Raw genomic sequence first — 20,208 nt, 5'->3', positions numbered from 1 at the left:
GCCTACTGCCCGAAGACGGCTGGGATAGGCTCCAGCACCCCCCGCGACCCTAGTGAGGATCAAGCGGTTCGGGAAATGAATGAATGAATAAAATAACATAAAATACATAAAAGTTACTTTTCTGAGAATGTTTAGGCCAGCAGAGAAGGCCTTGCTGGCCCTGAGGGTTTGCCACTGTAAAATTGCATTGTGCAAAGTGTGTGTGCTTAAATAAAAGTTATTAGCCTCAAAGCTTTGAAAGCGAACTCCAAACTCTTTTAATGTAGAAACCTTATAATAGGAATTTGTCTGTTTCGGCCTTTTAAATTTCATGCAGAAAAAAAAACAAAACAAAAAAAAAAAAACAATGTGGTGCCCCTAGTGTTGGCTGAGTGTACTGCATGCAGCAAAATTCAGCCGATGCCCATTAATTAAATAATTTGTATCCATTATTTCTACAACTCTGTTCTCTGTAAGAAAAATCACTTTCACTTAAAGAGATATTTTCATGCAAGCAGTTATTATTGAACGGTTGAGGTTCACATATTATTCAAGTCAAATTAAATTGAAGAGACGAAAAATTTTTGACTGTGCTGTTCAAAATTACCCCATCATATTCAAACTCATTTAAATGGGAGTTGGCACACAATTCATCATTTAGAATGCCTGTATTAATCCCAAATACATTTCTACTTTTTTTATTTGCCTTTCAGCAGAAGCCTGAAGGTTTTGTGCTAATATTGACTGTTATTTTGAACTGTTCATAAATCCCACCACCTTGACTAAGGCTCCAGTTGCAGTTGAAAAAAAACCTCCCCAAAGCACGATGCTGCCCCCACATTCTTCACTGTAAGAATGGTGTGTTTTTGGTGGTGAGCAGTGTTGCGCCTGCGCCAATAAAATACCTTTTGGAATTAAAAACAGGTCAACCATGGTTTCATTGGACCATAATTCATTTTCAATTATTTCCTGTGCATTCATTCACAATTTGCTTTTGAATGGCAATGAAGTTAATGCAAAACCATTGTGTGGTTATTGAAATTGTTATCTATTATGTATCAGGACGGTTTGTATAATACATGAGAACTGGCATTATGGTGTATTCAAGGACAGCGTATTAAACAAATGGCACAGAGAGAATTTTTCCAACTGCCTGGATTGCTAAATAGGGTGTGAGAAGGAGTGTAAAAATGGCGGGCACTTACTGCATATAGCACATCCTTACAATGTCACCTCATATCTCCATTAAGGCTGCTGAACGGGGAGCGGGTAGAGGGCATTAGGATTTCCATAGGCTGTAATCAAAACGTGTCAAAAATGGCGTGTTCATTGTGGGAAATTGCATTCATCTATAATCAACCTTATTGTGTGCTAAAAGCCTAATGGGGAATTTTTATTATGTAAATCTTCATGTTTTGGCTAATTAATTATTTAAAGTGTGTCTCTGTCCCTCGGCTCATTGAACAAAGACATTGGGCGCTTCACTTTGCTTTCAACTTGGTACCATAAGACACAATTTAAAGTTAAACAAACAACATGAAAAATACCCCCAAAGATCATTACAAAATACAGCAAAGCACAACAACTGCACAATTTGCCTCGTTCTGCTTGGTTTCTTCATGTAACTTACATTCAAAGATCAGAACAATGGACAAGTGAACATCAATAAGCTTGCATAAGAAAACCAACCTTTGGCTTTCTAAAAAAAAAAAAAATGTATTTTCTCTCTCTCTCTCTCTCTCTCTCTCTCTCTCTCTCTCTCTCTCTCTCTCTCTCTCTCTCTCTCTTCAGAATGCACACAAGCATTTGCTGGGTTCATGGAAAGCTTTCATATGCAAGTCGAAAGTGGATCGAGACAGCGGACGTTTCACCATAATAAATTATTCTGTTGAATGTGTTCTCCTAATGAGAGATGACGCGGCAAAATGCACTTAGACAGCAGATACATTTGTGCTCGAGGCTAAATGTGTTTTAAATTGTGTTCTCTAAATAGACTGTTCAAAAAGCACTCATACAGAGATGTCATTCCATAGTTGCACTGTCCTATTGAGCTGACCTTTAACCAAATGGACCCATGATAATTGCTTTATGTGACGTGCATGCAACATCAAAATAACTTACAAAACACCAACAAAGAGACCCTTGCACCCTGGTTCATCGTGGCAAATCCATGAAATGAATTATGCTCTTGCAACATTGGTTGGTGTTGTCAAAGAATCTTTGTCAACTGAAGTATTTAATTTTTTGGGGGGGAATTGCATGTGTTTGAAAGCAGCTACAAGTTCTGCTCCTTTTGTTAAATGTGTTTTAATTCAAATCCTACTCCTTTCTCCTCCCTTCCCCTTTTACTTCCTTGAGTGGATGGCAAAGATAGATAAACACTGGCCAAAATGGCTGCAAATAATTTTGTTGGTGCTTAGTGAACAGTACTGTGAAACCAATCTAGAAAGTCCCCAATGGTGAAACAAAGAAAGGCCCGCACACAAGCAACCAATTTACAATTTCACGGAAAGGGAATTGTTGCCCTGCTAAACACCAAACACACTTTTAATGCGAGAAAAAAACAAGAAGCAAAGGAGTATAAGGGGTTAAGGAGAATGGAAAAGGAGGCGTTATGGGATTAAGGGATACTTTACATTTAATTATAAAATCAAAAGCAGGATATACGTCCACAAATATTGTGTAGTTGCTTTTTAGAACATTAACATTGCTTCTGAAAAAAACTTTGGACAACCATTACTTTTAAATGGATGTAATCTCAGAGAATTATAAATTCGTTACAATGATAAAACCTTTAGTCATTGATTTCGTTTCAGTGAAAAAGTCTATAAATATGTGAAACCATCAATTACACCAATCTTAAGAACGTCCTCCGTTGTAAACGGCTGCCGAACCAAAGTAAATATCCTTGCTGTCCGTAAAGAGAAGTGCACTATTTCTCCACCGTAATGGATGCTATGTGCACTCCACGCCTGCAGCTACATGCTTCCACCAGTGAAATTTAGGCTTGGAAAGCACAGGAATGGATTTTTCTTTGGAGTCAAGCAAAGACTTTCACAGACTACAGGATTATGATTGCTACAGGGGTGTTTTGGACACTTAGGCATAATGAAACAAGTGAAGCAGCCGCAGGAAATGTAGAACATGGCTGCAAATTAAGCCAACACCCGGCATGAAAATACATTACATTTTGTTTTTAGGTAGTATTGAAAAAATGGGCTGGATCTCATTTGCATACATCCAAATCATAAAGTGTCTTACAACACTAAATTTAAGCAAATGTTGGCATTTTCAAATCAGTTACCGATAAGTAAAACAAAATGTGATCCATTTACAATGTGCTGTCGTGCGTTGTACTGTATTGTAAGTGTGTTGATATTAAGTGTGTATATGTATAAGTGTACATTGTGACCACGGCGAAGTGTCCTTGAGCAAGATAATGACCTCCCAGTTGATACCTGTCATGATTCTGTTTCTGTGTGTCTCCAACAGGCATCCATCATTATCAGCCAAATATATACGGACTGTCACGCTGTCATGCCTTTGGCGGATTATTCACCCTGCTCACAACTCTTTACCTAAGTGTTGAATTCTTCTAGGGGTCTTTTGTTGATCGACATATTTTCTCTCGTCATGTTTTGCATTTGCTTTTGTAAGTATTTATTTTTGTAATTTAATTTATCCATTTATTTATCTTTAATGTAATCTTGGTCCCAGTTAGTATTATAGGCATTTTGGGTCATTCTTGTCTTTTCACAACCAGGGATTTCCATTTGGATTTATCCTTGGCCTTTGCAAGTGTTTTTGGTTTGTCTTGTTTTCCTGGTTATTGTAACCAGCGTCGTTTGTTGTACTTTGTCGGTCTGGCACATTTTTGTTAATAAACTCTTTTCATTCAAAATCTATCACAATTGGGGCTCAGTCGGAGTAGCAGCTTGTTTAGCATGGCAGTGAAGTTGTTCACATTCAATTATGGTGACCAGTTATGTTCATTGTCATAATGGAGAAAAATTCAAGGCATAGCCAAGGTGTGCAGGGTTCCAATATCTTACCTCCTGATTTGGAGCGCTGACCTACAGCACTTTCAAGGGCATTTTGGCTCTGACTGGGAAGCTTCACTCTGGAACTAACTGGAGGGGATGGCAGCCAGCTCTCAGCCTTGGAATCCAGACTCATCGCTCTGCCAGTGATTGATTCTGGTTGGAGTCTCATCAAGCACATTTCTGAATACGGGCAAACCTGAGCAAAGAGACAACACAATTAGGTCAAAAAATGCCGTGCACAACCAAGTTTTACCGTCTCATGTATGCTTCTATTCATTTTTTTAGATAATACCCATGTGGCCATGACTGAGATGACAAGTCTGTCATGACTGGCAATCAAGAATAAATTATACTTTGCCAACTCCGACAGCCAAGTAACCACATTGCTGTGTACACAGTTTATCGCTGAGTTGTACTTTTGCTGAAACTGATTTAAAATCCAATTAAATTTTAAATACAAGTCCAACATTGCTAGTCTGTTCTCCTCTTATCTCCTCCTGTAATTCTCTTCTGGATGTACCGAGCTGTGATTGCGTCCATCATCATCCTCAATGATGCGGCTGCTCCAAAACCTCTGAATACACGAACAACAATCGACCTGCATGAATGTCATTTAATCAGACCATTTAGTGGTCATGTGGTAACCTCATTAATAACAACACTATGTACGAATATATTTCTCTTTTTGTTTCTGTGTTAGCTGTGGTTGAACAATGCGGAGAAACCAGTGGCATTCGTTCACATGGATGATGTTTCAGTCCCCAAAATCATAGTTTTATCGATTAAATTGTTTATTCCCCACAAAATTAATCATATTTTCTATTAAGGGCTGTTTAATTGTACAACATGAGCTCTTTCGAGTTTTATCAAATATTTTTCAGTGTAGACCCATTGTTAACAGCACTAAGCCTAAAGTCGCTATATGGCTTCTTGCCAATTTCATTTGTTTACTGAGGGACAAGCTGTTAAGAGGCTGTCTTCACTCAAATATATTTGACTATATATTTGGACTCCAGTGGAATGCGTCTGTGAAGAGAATTAATTTGGAGGCTGCGCCCCCGCCCCCGCCCCCAAAAAAATCTTTGATCTCTCATAATCTTGCTCTTATGGCATCTTCAATTTAAATGTCAAACATTCAATTTCAACTAATATACAGCACATATAAATGGCTTCGCCTGTCTTCTTGGCTTCTGGATTTCAGTGCTGTTTTTCCTGTTTGCTGACAAAATGTTGATTGATAAATAAACATATAAAGAAGCAATTTTGATAAGTGTATTTTTTCCATTAAGGATATTTGCATTGTCTATCTGTCAGAAATGTTGCACAACAAATGCGCCAATGAGACAGCATATCATCATTCAAATGTCTTCCCGGGTTTTCTTTTATCACAAAATCTCCCAATTCCACAAATATTTGTGTTATATTTTTTTTGTTAATATTTATCTGCTTTCCGCCATTATTATTATTGCTACAATTATTTTATTTTCTGTTTCTATTTTTTTTTAAACCTTTGAGTGAAAGCACCGATGCTGTCTGTTAATAGAAGCACAGTTATCAAACTCAAGGCTCATCGGCCAGACCGGGCCCGTAGCATTTTCAGATGAGGGATTACCTAATATTGTAGTACATAATCTTTACCTGGTTTGTAGAAATCTGTAAATGGAGGGAATATGAGGGTGGCATAATCAAATGCAGGACTGCAGAAGTGAAAGTAAACAAACATTGATCATTTTAGTGTGTGACAAAGTTGTATCAGTGTACGCAAATCTAAAAAGTAATGCATTGCTAGCTCTCATACAATATGAGGTGTTAGAACGTAGTCCAAACACACTGTCGAGTTCAATGGTATCGGAACATCTTGAGTATAAACTGGACACCATCTCCACGGCCACAGTGTTCAATCTCTAATTCAAATGGGCAAAGGAATTTGCACAAACTGTGGAGTCCACCATTGTTTTAGCATAATTTCACGGTGACGCTAACTTTATTTTTCGTTACTGACAATTATTTGCACGTGTAATTTAATCGATATTGAGGGAAGTGGAAGCTATTTTATCCCAAACTGTTTTACCCTGCCCGACTCAATCTAGAGATGACTCAAGTCTTCCACTCGGTTCAGAGACAAACATAAATCGTCCATGATGAATGCTGAACTGGAGACTCCTCCTCCATTTGACACGTCATGTTGACATGCATGGTTTGCCATTTCACGGTAATACAGTATTGGAGGTAATAAGCTCCAAGAAAAATAGTGTTTCGGAAATGCGGTAATTCACAAACATAGGAGAGCAGGTGAGATTAAGTGACTGGGACGAACTGGTGTTAACTACCTAATGCATACTTCGTTGCTGAAGGTAGTCTTAAAGGATCTTATCCTGGCTTGAGAATGACAACAGAATAATGCAGAAATCAATGGACCTGATGATATGACTAATCAACGGATTTTGCACAAGACCTTTTTAAATCAAGGCGCTTGACTGCCTCAACGCAAATCATATTGTTATACAAATTACAAAGAGAAGGGAAACATGAGGGAGAGAAAAAAAAAAAACAGGACTCACAAGATGAGCTCCTCGGTCTTGAATTCAGCTGGTCACATTGATTAGGATGTGAGCTTCTACACTCCCAGCAGTTCACATTCAGCTCAGGGGCCTTATCTGAAATTAAAAAAAATCCTCTTCTCTGACGCTTTGAAGTTTCTCTAAGCCACTCAAATAGTGCAATTTGAAAAATGTGGAAGCTAAAGAAGGCTTTGATTTTTGCAGTCAGCTTTGCCTGTCACTTTAAGTTACATGCTGACGGATCTAAAGGCTAAAACAGAGCGACACTGTCATGCTGTCAGCTTTTCTCTTTTGCCATAATAACAGCGTTCTGGCATTAATGACTGCTACACAGAATAAAATATTGGCAAAGAGAGTAAGTCTAGTTTGAAACGACGAAGCACTAAACTAAGAAGTCGATGTGTTGCTTAAGTGTCACATAAGATACTTGTTTGCCGAGTTTGTTTACCCCGCCCACTTCACCCCAAAAATAAAAAATAAATGCAGTAAATGGGTAGGAGTAAAACCTTGATTAAAATATTGTAAAATATCGAAGTATACTACTGTGGCTTTTCACACACTGGAAATGTGCACATTATTTTACAGCATCGTATTTTGCCTAACCCAGGGGTCGGCAACCCAAAATGTTGAAAGAGCCACATTGGACCAAAAAAATCGAAAAACAAATGTGTCTGGAGCCACAGCAAATTAAAAGCCTTAGAAAAAAGGCAACACACGCTATATGACTATATTAGCCTACTATAAAAATTACTAAGTTGGCTACAAATACACAACGAGCCTTCCTGATTAAACATTTTTTCCCTGCAGTGCATCCTGAAGAGCAGGGGGGCCCAACCTTTTTTGACCAAAGCTCTATTTTTCCATCAACCAGCCTCCCGCAAAGGACCCGTGACCGCACACGCACGCACTTCCACACGCATGCCATAATGAGCGACAGCCATAACAGCCCCTGAGATGAACGAGGCACGGGACGCACTTTTGTAGCGTGTTAACTTTCGTAGCTGACGTGTACCGTTTTAAAATGCTTCTCTCGGTACTGCAGATTGCCAGTCTTTGCCAGTTCCCTCTGTGAATTGGACATGAAATGCTGTTTCTTCGGACAACAGCCACCCGCCGAGCATCCCGCCCTGCTAAAAGAAACGTGTGTCGCAGGCTATGATGCAAATCTTCGTTGACAGAAATGTTGAAATATTTATTCGACATGTTTTTACAGCATTGGAAAATGTTAAGAATGTTTTTCCTCCTACAGAAACCATATTCAAACAAAAAACTATATTTTCACTCTCCCATCTTTTTCCATTTTCAAACATTTTTAAGAAGCTCCAAAGAGCCACAAGGGTGGTGCTAAAGAGCTGCATGCGGCTCCGGAGCCGTGGGTTGCCAACCCCCAGACTAACCCATCAGAGATGCCGTAAGACGACTGTCTTGATCAGTGAGAAGCGCTGTGCTATTGGCTATCGCTTAGCACTTGTCGAGGGACCAAATATTGTCGAGCGACGATGACTGTTGCTTAATGTCTGTTTCCCAAATCCATCGGCGTGTCATGAATAATACAACATGGACTCATTTGACGTAATTTGTAAATAATTTACTGTATGGGTGGATTGTTGAGACATGGACTGTGACAGAGTTCCACTCTCTTAGGGACATACAGTAATCCCTCGTTTATCGCGGTTAATGGGGACCAAAATCACCCGCGATAAACGAAAATCCGCGAAGTAGCGACCCCCCCGCTGTATAGGTACATGTACATGTGTATGAGTATAAAAAATATTTATAAGGCCAAATTTAATGGTATACGTGCATGTAGAAGTAAATTTTGTCGTAATTAACATTACTTAATGCTATATATTAATAGATTTAAACATGTATAAGTTAGGTTAGGTTAGTGTATGAATAACAAAATACCGTAAACATATACATGTAGTACTGTACATGTGGCTCTATGTGACTCGCTGTTGTTTGGCTGACTTTCGCTGCTTCTCGTGGACCATTTGCGGACTTTTTGCGGACTTGAAATTTTTATTTATTTTTTATGAATATGTTTGAAAAAATCCGCGATGCACTAAAACCGCGATAAACAAACCGCGAAATAGCGAAGGATCACTGCATTCATAAGCACTGCAAGTTGATAATTATTTAAATATTTTAAAATCCTTAGTTTTCAATACCTTATGTATCCCTTATCAGCTCACTTTGGCATTGTTCACTAGTGCCGACTTGGGGCATTGAGACCCTGCTCCACATGTTTATCCTTTGCTTTGACTGCCCCTCTTGGTTGACAGTAGCAGCTAGAAGTTAAACCTTGTGGTCACTTACAGCCCGGTGTTGTATGACCTTAAGAATTTCTTTGGAACAAGCGCAGTATACTTGTGTTTATTTCACTCACCATCCATATAGCAGCATTTAGCAATTAAAAGTATTAACGTTAACTGAATGACTGTAAGGGAACTCATGGTTGTCTCATGTGGTGTACATCAGTTTGTGGTAAATGTCCATGTAACTGTCGTCCTTGAAATGACGTTTGAATATGGTTCTCAGTTGGGGAAGGGGTGAGGTCACTTTTTTATCTCCTACATGTCATGCAGTCTCAAACCTGGATATATTGCCTTCACCACCTCTTTAATAATCTGTCTCCATGTTCTCTTTGCTGATGCCTCTGTCATCCTGATGTATCAAATTGGTGTGTGAGAGTCTGTTTTGTTGGCCATGTTCGCAATTCTGTCCAGCAGTCTTGAATTCTATTCTGATTGTCACTTCAGGAAGCCTGTTGACTGCTGCAGGCATCATGTTTTGGTGAGGCACCCTTTCACTCAGCCTCCTCACTTGGTCCTGCAGCGCTTGATTGTTTAATTGGAGTTGTGAGCTTTTCTCTGCTAAACTTAAACTCCCTTGCTTGCTGCACAGCTCTGTGGAGTGGTGCACATTGCATTTTTCACCTCATCAATGTTTCCCATATCTTGTGTTTGCTGAGTTATTTTTTTTCAGGTAACATGCTGCAACTTCCTATTCTTCATCATTAATAAAACTGACATAGATTCTCTACTGTTTCTGATTAGTGCTCACCTTGTTGTGACATTTTAATTTTGGATTTTAGTCTATACACACACACACACACACACACACACACACACACACACACACACACACAATCTACCAGCATCAGGGTGTTCTGATCCACTTTGGCCCACCTACAGTACATTTCCTCACCTTATTAGCCTGCGAGAGAGGGAGGGAGAGAGAGAATTATCTCCTAAATCATCTCTGTCTCTTTGCGACACATTTGTCGTTCTCTACAGAACTAATAACAGTGCCTCTGGAGTGGGAGTTGAGTTGATGGCCTGTGTTAGAAGTGTTTGCATGCAGAAAGATAGTGGCTACCATTAGTTTGGACTCACCACCGCCTCCATGTCTGCATTGCTGACGGTCCACTGAGCTGCCAGCTGCAATTCTCTGCAGGATGAGATCTTTCACCCCCAGCATTTGCCTATAATTCCCTCCCAAAATGATACATTTCACTACTTAAATCAAACAATCCATGCGTCCATTTTCTATACTGCTCACCCTCATTAAAGCCACAGGCGAGCCGGAGCCAATGCCATCTGATTTTGGATGATAGGCTGGTTAAACTCTGTACTGGTCACTGGTCACAAGCTAATCACACGGCGCATTCCCTAGTGCAGGGGTGGCCAAACTTTTTTGACCGAGGATCTACTTGTCGATAAACCAACCTCCCGCGATCGACCCATTACCACGCACACGCGCATACGCACGCTCGCACGCACGCACGTACACACCAGTGGCGGATGTTGGTCTGTCAAGGAGGGGAAGCTCAATTTCGGCCAACATCATAAAATGTGTCCGTTTATTTATACAGTACATGAATTCTACTTTCCGTTCCTTTTCAAGATGATCTGTGACCCTGTCATACCAACAAGGAATCTTTTCCAGGGTCTTAACTATGGTGATATAAGTAGTCTCCAGTTCAACTCAGAGCAGAATGAGAATTGAAAAATGCTGCCATGGATGCCGACACCAAAAGATCGGTGATTGGCTCATTTCGCTGTCAATCAAAAAGAAGATTCAGCCTCAGACAGATCATTCAATCATTATGCAGAAAAGCTCAGTTGTACGGGTCAGCCCATAAACGCCCACTGTCCATAGACTCCCAGAGACGCTGAGCGTCCGATGGGCGGGACAAACCCAGCATTTATCCAATGACTCGTCTCGTTTCAATGCATTGGGACAACCTACACTGAACTCTAGATGCTCAGCATCCACACAGTTTAAAGCACAGTGAAGCTGCGGGAATGAATGAGAAAAAAGTCTCATCGTAACCAGTAATAATAAGCTGATTCGGAACAAAAGTTGAGTGCGTTGTAGCGCATATTTAGTCAATGACATGTACACACAATTGGATGTACACACATATCTTTGATCACTTATTGTTTGACATTTTAGGAGAAGCTGAGCTTCCCTTGCAGTCTTAAAACAATAGCCTCTGGTACACACGCATGCCATGATGAGCAATAGCCTGACACTGAGGTATGCGACGCACTTAGGCAGCCTGTTAACGATCCCAAGCAATGTAAATTCAATTCAAGCCTCATGTCAAGCAGTCAATTCAAGCCATGTCAAGCAGTCAATTCAGGCCATCATTTCAAGCCATGTCAAGTCAAGCCATGTCAAGTCAATTCAAGCCGCCATGTCAAGCCGTCATTTCAAGCCACCCAAAAAGTGTCAGCCTCCCTGAAGAAGAAAAAATGGCAAGCCATGCCAAGAAGTCATTTCAAGCCAAGCCATGTCAAGTCGAGCCATTTGAAAAAAAAAGTCAGGCTGCCACGAAAAAAAACCCCCAAAAAAAACATAAGGGGAGGCCATGTCAAGTAATTTCTGCCAAGCCCCCCAAAATGTCAGCCTCCACCAAGAAGAAAAAATATTCAAGTCATTTCAAGCCAAGCCTGGCGGTCAGTTCAGGCCAAGCAGTCAATTCAAGCAGCCGAGCCGTCAATTCAAGCAGCCAAGCCGAGCTGTCACTTCAAGCAGCCATTTCAAGCCAAGCAGCCATTTCAAGTAGCCATTTCAAGCCGCCAATTCAAGCCGTGCAGCCAAGCCGCCGAGCCATGCCAAGCCATGTCAATTCAATTCGAGCACTCATTTCAAGCCTCATTTCAACTCAATTCAAGCCAGGCCATGCCATGTCATGCCGTCAATTCAAGCCATGCCAAGCCAAGCGGTCAATTCAAGCAGTCAATTCAGGCCAAGCGGTCAATTCAGGCCAAGCGGTCAATTCAGGCCAAGCCAAGCCGCTGAGCTGTCAATTCAAGCCAATTCAAGCCAAGCGGCCAATTCAAGTCAAGCAGTCATTTCAAGCAGCCAAGCCAAGCCGCTGAGCTGTCAATACAAGCCGCCGAACCGAGCCGCCATTTCAAGCCGGCAAGCCAAGCAGCCATGCCAAGCCATCAATTTACGCAGTCAAGCCCTCTCCCCTCCAATGAAAAAAAAAAAAATCAGGCCTCAAGTCAACCCATGTCAAGTAATTTCATGCCAAGCCCCCCACCCCCAAAAAATGTCAGTTGCCCTCAACAAAAAATGCCATGCCATGCCAAGCCATGTCAATTCAATAGGGGTGTTCACACGGAAACTTTTACTCCGGTATAGCACCGAGGCTGCCTCCATAGAGCGTTCACCCGTACAAAGTGTGTAGCCCCTGAAAACAGCTTAAACCGGGGCAAATTTAACCCTGCTCAGGGGGTGGTCTAAAAACTTACTCCAGAGTAAATGCTAGTTTGCGGGGCAGTACCGATATAAAATTGGACGTGTAAACGCTACAGGGGTAGACTCACTATGATGCATGAGAAGAGTTGATTACATATGCGTATTGAATGCGTTGCTTTCGTGCTCTGTTGTACTTCCGTCATCTTTCCCCCCTCTCTCTCACTCTCACTCACACCATACCTGTCAACTCATACGGTTTAGCCATATTTCATATGGATTTTGTGGTGAATCTTGCGTATATGGCCATATCGCACAAATCATACGGATTCTGAAAATTTCGTTTTTTTTTTTTGTTCCCCCCCAGCTTTTTATGTGTGAACGTTCCACAAAATTTACACCGGTGTAAGATGTACCGCAACAAAATACGTCGGTGCAGCACCAATGCAAATGTGTGCTGTGTGAACACCCCTAATTCAATTCAAGCAGTCAATTCAAGCTGCTAAGCCCTCATGCCAAGCCGTTTCAAGCCAAGCGATGTCAAGGCAAACCCCCAATTAAAAAAGTCAGGCTGCCTCTTAAGAAATATACAGAAATATATCAGGCCGCCTAAAAAAAATGTTAGACCGCCTTTAAAAAAAAAAGGTTAGGCTACCACAAAAAAATGTAAGGGGAGGCCATGTCAAGTAATTTCATGCAAAGACAACCCCCCGCCCCATGTCACCCCCAAGAATTAAAAATGCCAAGCCATGTCAAGCAGTCATGCCGAGCCGCCAAGCCCTCCCACCTCCAATGAAAAAGGGGCAGGCCAACTCAAGTCAAGCCATGCCAGGCCGCCATGTCAAACCATGCCAAGCCGTCATTTCAAGCCACCAAGTCAAGCCCTCCCACCTCCAATGAAAAACAGTCAGGCCGCCTCAAGTCAAGTCATGCCAAGCCATCATGTCAAACCATGCCAAGCCGCCATGCCAAACCAAGCAGTCAATTCAAATCATTTCAAGCCGTCATTTCAAGCAGTCAAGTCAAGCCCTCCCACCTCCAATGAAAAAAAAGTCAGGCCGCCTCAAGTCAAGTCATGTCAAGCCATGCCAAGCCATTTCAAGCCAAGTCATTTCAAGCCCCCAAATTTCAAGCCAAGCCGTGCCATGCCAAAAGAAAAAAAATGTGAGGACGCCTTTAAAAAAGAAAAAAAAATGTACTTGAGAGCAACTAGCCCAAGCATGAAACTCGGAACAAAGCCTTTTTCACATTACAATTCTGGGAGAGATAGCAGGCAATTTGTTCTGGCGCCAGATTTTATGTCATAGGGGGGTAATCAATTTCTGGGGGTAATCTATTTCCAGTAATAGTTCACTCCATCCTCTTAAACATGGTACTGGGATACTCAAAACAATCTTGTGCGTAGCAACAAATTACAGAACACATTTAAGATGTTTTTCCTCTGCTACCAAATGACCAAAACAAGTGTTTTATTTGATTGCATTTTTAAAAAAAAATAAATTGACTGGCGGCCTGGTGGTCCAGTAGTTCGCGTTGACCTCACAGTGCAGAGTTACCGGGTTCAATTCCAGCTCCGGCCTGCATGGGTTTTCTCTGGGTACTCCTTTCTCCTCCCACATTCCAAAAGAACATGCATGTCAGGCTGATTGAACACTCTAAATTGTCCCTGGGTGTGAGTGCGGATGGTTGTTTGTCTGTGTGCCATGCGATTGGCTGGCAACCGGTTCCGGGTGTCCCCCCCCCCGCCTACTGTCAACGCACGCACACTTGATTTGGCTGCTCAAGTTGTAAAAGTGATCATTTGTTGGAGCCGATCTCTGCCAACTCCAAATCTATTCTTTGATGTCACCACACACCGTGGCTGCACACTCACATCCTCTTAACTAAGTGCGGTGTGTGCGCGCCTGTGCGAGTACCCAAAAGATAAGCGTCAATCATCCCAGCAGTGCCTCCAGTATTTGACGCACACAGATAATTCCAGGCGTTCGAGGGTTTTCCAAAAGCTATCTGTACTACTGTAACTCACAACACACAGTGTGCATTTATCCTGACACGTTGCTTTAAATGTTGCTGATGTGCTGTCACTTACTGAACAAATTCAAAATGTGGAGACATAATTTGCAATGTTGTACATTTATACCATATACGGTCAATAGCAAGAGGTACAAAAATGGCTACTTTACTCATTTGCAAGTTATTATGCATCATTATTGTACGTATACATGGTCCGATTAATGGTAGTGTTTCAAGCACTTTTAATTAGTAGAAATGTTCGCCACAACCTCTTAATAGCAACTCATTGGAATAAAAATCAAGTTGATTACAATATGATATGGCCAGTTTGTCTATTTTTCATATGATTCCAGTAGTTTCATTTACGGTGCATTTTCTCCACCCGCAGCAAAGGCAGAGCTTGCCATCGAGGTTAAAAAAAGTCCATCAAAATTCTCTGCCTTCAATGACAATATAAAGCCCAGAAGATCCTTCCATTTCTTGAAACAAGGTATAACAAGTTTAATAAACAAGAACATGTCTGGAGTCACCTCATGAGACAAAATAAATAACGTAAGGAAGAAAATTTGATCACTCTTCTCTTTGATCCATTTTGTCTTCTCACGAGTAACGGCAGGGTGGTGGTTATGTCTTTTGATTTGAAAGCCAGGAAGTATGTGGAATTTTAATTGTGAACATTGCCATGACGTTTGTTTGGTCTAATATTGGTATTAATATATTTGTTATGAACATGTGGATGTCTGACATTTGATTTATTTCAGAATGCAGAACAATTAATATGGATGAAAAGTAAACCTTCCTGCCTCGTCAGAATAAAGAGTAGATCATCATACACACAATCTGCCCAACACCTGTCATTTTGCTTTTTTAGGTTGAAAAAGCCACCGCCTCTGTCATTTCTTTTCATAGCTGTTACATGGATCTAGAGTAGAGATAAAAAGTAAGGACTGCAGTCAGAAGAGCACAAAGAGCAGAGTGAGGCAAAGGCAAGAGAGAAAGGAGAGCAAAGCAGGAGGAAAGAAGGACTGAACATTGGAGAAAAAAAAAACCTGTGTGATAAATGTGAAGAGTGGGAACAGAAAAGTAATGAAGGGATGGATAAGAAAAGGAATGACTGACAAGAGCATTGGCAGTCCTTCTCAGGACCATGGGCCGACTATAGGTCCAGTTGGACCTTATGTTAGTGTTTTGGCTACTGTTTATAACACTGCTGTCTGAGGTCACCGAAAATACTGTGACATAACACAAAATGGATTTCATGTTCTTGTATAGACATTTGCTTGTGTACTTGTGGTGTTAGGTTGGGAAACAATGCTGTAGGCAACGCTACCTTTCACATGTGAAAACAGAGATCATGATTTCTCATAAATCTTGTTTCAAATTCCTTAATTCTGCGCAACGAGATATTCGTAGTCAGCAATATCATCCTGCAATTTTGTTTTACGCCACTTACTAAAAAGAGCTTATCACCAATCTGAGCGTATCTTTTTCTCTCAGAATTTTTCCATGGTGCCATAAGGGGTCTGAGGTTGGTATGGAGCGACCTAATAGCAACAGTCTGTGATAAAAATTCTGGTTGACTGAAATTAATGACCAGGTTGTCACATATCAGTCTGATTTAAATGCTGAAGTCTGATTTTATCAACACATACAAATTGTTCTCTGTTGTCGAACTGTGTGTTTTAAAACTCTGAAAGTAACAGGGCAATTTAGTTATTTTAAAAAGTGGAAAGAGACTGATCACATTTAAATAATTCATAAATTTGACACAGTGGTGGCAAATTAAATTGTTTGGACTTTTCATTTACTGTATGTAAAATTGTAGCTGCTTTGCCTGCAAGTAGTGCTGGGTGTGAGTGCCACATTTCAAAACCGAAGCCTGTTTGCAAATGTTTTGCTGGCATTCAGCATTTATCAGATATACACTGTTTCAATATAGTCTTTCACGCAACCATCAAAGCGACTGTCTTAAATTAGTCACAAAGGCACTGGACTGAAATATTTTTGTTAAATATGATAAAAACGTGGTCAAAAATGAAAAAAAAAAACCAACCTTTCATTGAGCAAAGATCTTTGAAACAGAGTGTCAAAAACTTGAATATTTCAAATCAACAATTGCAATTTTAGTGCTATGGCATATGCTACATGTACGGGGTTAGTGTTCATAAAACTTTCTAGGGAATCTAGAAAACGAAATCAAAACTTGCAATGTTTGTATGTGGGTGGGGGCGGGTCTTCCCTCCCAACTGAACGCAAGTAAAACCAACTCAACCGCCACTGCTCTCAAGGTGTGTGAAAATCTATTAAAATCGATTTATGCTTAATCCAACTGTTACATTCGTGTAACAGAAGGAACTAAGCGTGGATTAAGCGTGGATTAAGCGATTTATGTTTTGCTGGTCACTTGTGAGCAGAGTTCAATAAACAGTCTCTTGGCGCATTTGCACGCTGCACAGACTCTACCAGTTTGTTTTTGTGTGACTTTAGATGAAACAGTACCATTGTCTGATTGAAGGTTTGCACACCGTAACCTGCAAAATAAATTTATTTTATATATATATATATATATATATACACACACACACATAGCGGCTGGATAGCTCAGTTGGTAAGCCACCGGTTTGAGAGATGGGGGTTCGAATCCCACTTGGGGCAAAAAGAAGATGAACACATAACACCATCCAGTGTGGGTTCTTGGGCAAGACCCTTCACGCTAATGCCTACCTCATACGATGATGAGAGACAATAAAACGAATGACATGCCGGCTCAGACGTCGCCCAGCCAAACAAGGTCTGCGTCAGGTGCTGGGGAACCAGAGCACCTTGGAACAAAGCGGAGATGGGCGAGATGCGATAACATGGCTCTGTTGGAATGCTACTCAAGCAACCCTAGTCAGAGGGGTTACATGCAGAGAATGTGGGCTGGTCATACCAGAGATTGGGAGGCAAGCCCCAATGAATGCAGATGATGAGATTGGGAGGCCAGCCCCAATGAATGAAATGCTGAGCGATGCAGCAACTGACCTGAAAGCTAAGATCATGGCGAGAATGTAATCGGTTTCTAGGTTGCCCAGCTTTCAACGGCTAGGTGAAGTACCACCTGGAAGTCTCAGGGATCGCCCTCAGTGCTGAATTCACACTTTCCATACTGTAACGATCACGGAAACCAATGATCTGATATATGCTTCGGCATCAGTGATCCTAGAGATGCTTGGCCATCACAGCAAACATGGGAGCCATGAGATACGTTAGCCTCCAACCGTACTTTCCATGGTGGGTAAGATCAAGGCGGCACGGAAAGATGTGAGTCAATTGACGGAGGCCCAGAGAGGTGTGATGAAAAGGCAGATACCTGAGAGGTACATCCAAATGACCATACCTGAAGCACTCGAAACTGGACAAGGCTTGGAGCCTTTGTTTGGCAGTCGCCTAAAGAGGTACACGAAAGAGAATGAGGCCAGACAATAAACAGCATGTTCGCAACACAACCTGCGAAAGTGTACGCTCAGTGGCAGGGTCCTAACAGCAGAGCTGACCCACTAAGACTGGAAACTGAAAGGTACTGGAAAGGCATATGGGAGAAGGAGGTTGCACATAACAGCAGTGCACAATGGCTGGTGACCCTGAGAGAGGAGCACAGCAACCTCCCTGAACAGAGCCCAGTTACCATAACAGTGGCAGACATACAGGAAAGAGTCTCAGATATGAAAAACTGGACAGCACCAGGCCTGGACATGGTCCACACCTACTGGCTAAAGAAACTCACAGCACTCCATGAGCGCCTAGCAGCACATATGAAGCAGTTGCTGAGGGATGGGAGTAACCCAGGATGGCTAACCGAAGGGCGAACGATCCTGATCATGAAGGATCCCTCAAAGGGTGCAATCCCATCCAACTATCGGCCAATAACCTGTCTCTCCACAACATGGAAGCTCATGTCAGGCATCATTGCGGCTAAGATAAGTGGACACATGGATCAATACATGAGCGAAGCACAGAAGGGCATTGGTAGAGATACCAGAGGGGCCAAACATCAGCTCCTGGTTGACAGAACAGTCGCACAAGACTGCAGGTCCCCACATACCAACCTGTGCACAGCCTGGATTGATTACAAGAAATCCTATGACTCGATGCCACATACATGGATCATTAAATGCTTAGGGTCCTGTTGACCTTATACAACTCCAAGAGCCTTCGTTGCGAACTCGATGACTGAACCCCCTAAGCCAAGTAATCGCCAAGACAGGCTATGGATACAGCCTCAGAAATGGAGCTACAATCAGTCACCTCCTCTGCATGGATGACATAAAGCTGTATGCTAAGAGCGAAAGGGACATAGACTCCCTGATCCACACAACCAGGATCTACAGCAGCGACATCGGGATGTCATTCGGGCTTGAGAAATGTAGTCGGATGGTGACTAAGAGAGGCAAGGTAGTCCACACTGAAGGGGTCTCACTCCTTGAAGGAACAATAGCAGACATTGAGGACAGCTACAAGTACCTCGGGATACCACAAAACAATGGCAACCTCAAACTGGCAACAAGGAAAGTGGCTACGGCCAAATACCTCCAGTGGGTGAGGCAAGTCCGAAGAAGCCAGCTCAATAATAAGACCCAGGCAATAAACAGCTATGCCCTGCCAGTGATCAGATACCCTGCAGGAATAATAAGGTGGCCAAAGGAAGAGATTCAGACTACAGATGTTAAGACCCGAAAGCTCCTAACCATGCATGGAGGGTTCCATCCCAAATCCAGCACCCTGAGACTGTACGCAAGCTGAAAGGAAGGAGGCCGGGGACGACTGAGTGTGAGAGCTACTGTCCAGGATGAAACATCCAAGCTCCATGAGTACATCAAGGATAAGGCTCCAACGGATGATGTACTCAGAGAATGTCTCAGACAATGTGGAACAGAGGATGAGGTGCTCGAAGACTAGGGATCATGGGAGGACAAGCCCCTACACAGGATGTACCACCGGAACATAACTGAAGTGGCTAGTCCGAAGAAGCCCTATCAGTGGCTCGAGAGGGCTGGCCTGAAGGACAACACAGAGGCACTCATCCTGGCTGCTCAGGAGCAGGCCCTGAGCACCAGAGCCATTGAGGCCGAGATATACCCCACCAGACGAGACCCAAGGTGTAGGTTGTGCAAAGAGGCACCTGAGACAATCCAAGATGTAGGTGTAAGATGCTGGAAAAGCCTACATGGAATTCCATAACCAGGTGGCTGGCATAGTCTACCAAAACATCTGTGCGGAGTATTGACTGGAAACCCCAAGGTCACAATGGGGAACACCTCCAAAGGTGGTGGAAAATGACCGAGCAAAGATCCTGTGGGACTTCCAGATACAGACTGACAAGATGGTAATGGCGAACCAACCAGATTTCATGATCATAGATAAAGGGCAGAGGAAAGCCGTTGTAGTGGATGTAGCGGTCCCAAGTAATGGTATTTCTCTAGTTTCTCGTGTTCCTTCTTTCTGATGTTTCCAAGGGCTCAGAGAGGAGCTGGAGAGAGCCTGGACCGTAAAGGTGACAGTAGTGCCTGTGGTGATTGGAGCACTCGGGGCAGTGACCCCCAAACTAGATGAGTGGTTGCAACAGATCCCGGGAACAACATCGGACATCTCAGTCCAGAAATGTGCAGTGCTGGGAACACAGAGATGAAAGTGGACTTTTCTGAAAATTCCGGAAAAAAATAAATAAATAAATGTGTGTGTGTGTGTGTGTGTGTGTGTGTGTGTGTGTGTGTGTGTGTGTGACACACACACACGCGCACACGCGAGCGCGCGCACGCACTTGGCTGATCAAGCATGAATTAGTTTACACAAAACGCTATTCAAATACTCGACATTCAATGATTAATCTTCCTTTTGTGTGCACACGTGTACCCTTT

This window comes from Hippocampus comes, unplaced genomic scaffold, assembly GCF_001891065.2.
Source record: "Hippocampus comes isolate QL1 unplaced genomic scaffold, H_comes_QL1_v1.1 scaffold135, whole genome shotgun sequence".
In the NCBI taxonomy this organism is placed as follows: domain Eukaryota; kingdom Metazoa; phylum Chordata; class Actinopteri; order Syngnathiformes; family Syngnathidae; genus Hippocampus; species Hippocampus comes.
This window is presented reverse-complemented; position numbering follows the sequence as displayed.